The following is a 4,285-nucleotide window of genomic DNA, read 5'->3' on the forward strand; positions in this document are numbered from 1 at the left end:
CTTCTTTTTATCTTTGTTATTATTTATAGATAAAATGTACAGGCAAGAAAAAATTCATTGTCAGATCTTTGTAAAACAATTGCTCACTTTGGAAATGCTTCCCCATCTGAAAGGTTCTGGGGATGTCAGTCAGGATCAGGCCTATTTGTTTGACCAACACTCCTTATTCTAGGCTTTTGTGATGTAATGCCCACCGCCTCAGGCCATCAGGTGATGTATATGTGAACCCAACACCACAGAACAGCCATCTACCCAGGGGTGCTCAGAATGACCTACTTCTTAGGTATATCACTGCCACCGGCGGGGTCAGCGGTTTCCAATCACCTTTCTACTGACATATTGATTTCTCTTTCACCACCTCATTTACCTTAATGTTCCTTGTGTCACCAGTAATCCAACACGTAAGAGGAAATTTGGGAATAAAAAAAAAATACATGCAGAGAATATTGTGTCTGAGTGGATAAAAATTCTGAACCGTTAGAGCTAGACCTTTAACAAGCAAGGAGTGAAAATACAGGAAGTAGGTAATAGTGTAAAGCATGAATTATATACTCTGTAGGTTTTCTTTGAACTGTTATAGAGATCTTTAACCAAGTGGTATTTGGTAAGTTTTTGAGGAACGTAGTACTTCTCGTCAGATGTGAGTATTTAAAAAAAGTTTTCTCCAGTTTTATTGATATAATTGACATACAGCACTGCATAAGTTTAAGTTGTACAGCGTAATAACTTGATATTTGTAAATATTGTGAAACGAATACCACGATAAGTTGAGTTAACATCCATCACCTCATATAGTTACAATTTTTTCCCCTTGTGTTGATAACTTTTAGGGTTTACTCTCTCAGCAACTTTCAGATGTACAATACAGCATTGTGAACTAGTTATTCTGTACATTCTGTCTCCAGGGCTTATTTATCTCATAGCTGGAAGTTTGCATGTTTTGACTGCCTCTGTTTAATTCTCTCGCCATCTACCCATTGCCTCTGGCAATCTCAAATCTGATCTCTTTTTCTATGAGTTTGGTTTTCTTTGAAGATTCCACATACAAGTGAGGTCATACAGCATTGTCTGTCTAATGTATTTCTCTTAGCATAATGCCTTCAAGGTCCATCTGTGTTGCTGCAAATGACAGGATTTCCTTCTCTATGGGTTAATGGTATTCCATTGTATAGATATACCACCTTTTCTTTATCCATTCATCCGTTGAATGTATACTTGAGTTGCTTCCATGTCTTGGCTATGGTTCGTAATGCTGCAATGACCATGGGAGTCCAGGTATCTCTTTGATATAGTGATTTCATGAATTTTTTTTTGTTTTACATTTCACTGAAAAAATTTTATTGGCCTTTTGGATAAAAATGGGAATTTATTTGCCAAGAAGAATGATCCTATCATACTTCTGCTGGACCCAGTGCATGGCCTCCTCTTTGCTGATTCTGTGTTTGGCCCCAATGCAGCCTGTCCTGCGTTTCTTGTCTGCGATGCTGACACCTGGCCTACCCAGCCGCACATAGAAGTCCAGGCCATAGATAGCCATGCTTGGGTCATGTTTAATCCCCAAATTGAGGTATTCCTGGTTCCCAAAACCAAAATTTTCAGTATCTGAGAAATTATTTTTTCGTAACTCGTACTCTCACGCCTTTAAACCTTTCTCCAAGATTTCTTCTGCCTTGGCCCCACGGACTGTGCAGTGGATGGCAATTTTTCATTTCTCCTGATGCCAAAGGATCTGACAGTGTATCAAACTTTGGAGAACACAGGGGTCTGGCCTGAGAGCTGCTCCAGGACCTGGACTGCCCAGGTCAGTGTGTCTCTACTCTCCCCCACACAGACATTGAGGCAGAGCTTGCGGATACGAAGCTTCTGCACGGGGTTCTCCTTTTTGCCTTGATCCTGCGCCATCATGAGAGACAGGAGGAGCTCATGAATATTTTTTAAATGAAAAAACTTTGAGTCTTATTCCTTGCCTAGATGTGTTGGAAAACCTCTTTAGGTGACTTTTAAATATGCGTTTTAAAAACTTAATACCTCACTGGTTATCTACTTAGTAGGATGGCAATTAAAATACACACACACACACACACACACACACACACACACACACACACACACATTCTGCTGGCTTTAAAATTAAACTACAAATAAACTAAATGACACTTTAATATTAAATTGAGTATTTTGTCTTGAGTAGCTAAGGAACTGTGCAGTCATGGAAATGACATAATTGCAGCCAGTTACATGCTTATTACCTAGAAGGGGTCAGGGATTGTTCCAGCTCCTGCCGTCTGTGGGGATACGAAGCGATGAGCGGTCATAATCCAGTGGGTTAGGTGCCATATTGGGAGGCCAGCACACTTGCTTTAGGTACCTCGTCAAGAATCTTCTATTGTGACTGGAGAAAAAGGGGTAAGGATAGGCATGGGTTGCACATTAATTTCTAAACTGGAGAAGAAGCTTGGGATGGGACGCCGAGAAAGGTGAAACAGGTGAGATCATTCGTTGAGAGTAAGGGCTAGAAAGAAGATGTGAGTAGTGAAGCTTTGAAATGTTCGCTTTGTGGAAGAGAGGACTTTCTACAGAAAAGAATAAGTACCTTTTACATAGAGGCCACACTCTATACTTTCCACGCTGACGTCCCTTGAGCCCAACAGCTTCGTTGGGCAGGAGAATGCGGTATAACATAGAAGAGCAGCTGGCCCCCTGGGTTCTTCAGTGCACTGACCCGACAGGCAAAGACGGGGTTTCCTGTACCGGCTGGAATCAGTCGACCCCCATCACTAAGGGGAACGGGATTGCTGCTATACAGCGGGGACGGGAGATTCCTGGAGTTCCCTGGTGTTTCTGAGGTGCTTTGGTCCATGCTCAGAGATAAAAGTCAGTGGGAAGCCATAGCAAGCCCCAAAAGGCAGCTCCAGTGAAGATTCAGGTCCCCCAGGAAAACCCTTTACCTGGTGCTGTCTGGGGGCAAAGGGAACATGGAATGGGTGGTAGAGTAAGGAAGGTGTGCATAGCCTTCCCCGCCCCGGAAACCACACACATGATGAGGGCTGCAGTGATGCTCCACATTTTCTCCCCAGCTTCCGGGGACGAGGCTCCAGAGATGGCCCCAGTGCACCTCACCTCCCACCAGTGACATTCACATGTTAGTTCCTGCCCACGTTTGTATGGGCTGGGCTGTGACTCCTGTTAACCACTTGAGTGCAGCGGAAGTGACGTTGTGACAATTCTAGACCTAGTCTTTAAGAGGACTGGCAGCTTCCACTTTCTCTCTCTTGGGACACTCACTTTTGGGAGCTCTGAACCACCATGAAATGTTTGACTGCCCTACTGGAGACCCTGTGGAAAGACAACACAGAGACAGAGAACGGCCCTGTCATCTGAGGAGATGACTTTCCTGTTGTCATAGCGACCCTGTCATCTGAGGAGACGACTCGGGACCCAGCTCTCATCTGACTGCAACCACATGAGAGGCCCCAAGTGAGACCAGCAGAAAAACCACTCAGATGATCTCCGTCGACCTGTGGAATCACGAGAGAAATAGTTGTTCTTTAAAACCACTGAGTTCTGGAATAGCTTATAATGTGGCAGTAAATAACTAAAACACTTGTTACACATATGCCTGTACATATGACATAATTTGTTTTCTTCCTGTTTTAATGGTAGGGTGGTTGTCAGTATTTAGGGTGCTGATATCTTGACAGCATTGTAACTAAACTCGGGAGGAAATAACATCATCCAGAATGGATATGGTGATTATTAGGACCTCCTGGGGAGAGGGTGATAGTATATTCATTTGTCTGAAAAATAATTGCATCTTTTTAGGTGGAAATGCGCCATATTATTGTTGCATTGACATTTAAATATGAGTAGAAAGGTGTGTGTGGATACTGAGTAGCCAAAGGAGTGAGACCTGCTAGTTATTTACCTACTTCCATCACCTCCGAGTCCACTCCTCTCTGTGTTCTCTGCAATTCTGGGCCAGAGATTCTGTAAATTACATTTTCCAGACTCTCGCTGACCTTTGTTAGATTTTGCCGATGGGAGGCACTGCAGAGAGTGTGGGAGGCAGAACGGGAGAAAGGATTTCCTTGTTGTTTCCAGCTCCTGCCCTGAGAGGTGGCAGCTCTCGCTCCAGCCTCCAGCTCCTTTGGCACGGCCCTGCCTCAGTTCTGCTGTGCCCCTCAGTGGTACAAAGTGGACGTAGCCAGGTTTCACTCCACTGGCAGCAGGGTGCCGGTCACGCCTCACCCTGTATCTGCTGGGCCGTGCCCTGGGTCATCTGTAC

The 4,285-nt window shown here is 44.2% G+C and overlaps 1 pseudogene; it reads right to left on the bottom strand.

The window, feature by feature from the left end:
- Window positions 1-1,314: 1,314 nt before the first annotated feature.
- On the bottom strand, window positions 1,315-1,920 carry LOC105311183 (annotated as a pseudogene).
- Between the last annotated feature and the right edge of the window lie 2,365 nt (window positions 1,921-4,285).

This window comes from Pteropus vampyrus, unplaced genomic scaffold (assembly GCF_000151845.1).
Source record: "Pteropus vampyrus isolate Shadow unplaced genomic scaffold, Pvam_2.0 Scaffold1000001550, whole genome shotgun sequence".
In the NCBI taxonomy this organism is placed as follows: Eukaryota; Metazoa; Chordata; class Mammalia; order Chiroptera; family Pteropodidae; genus Pteropus; species Pteropus vampyrus.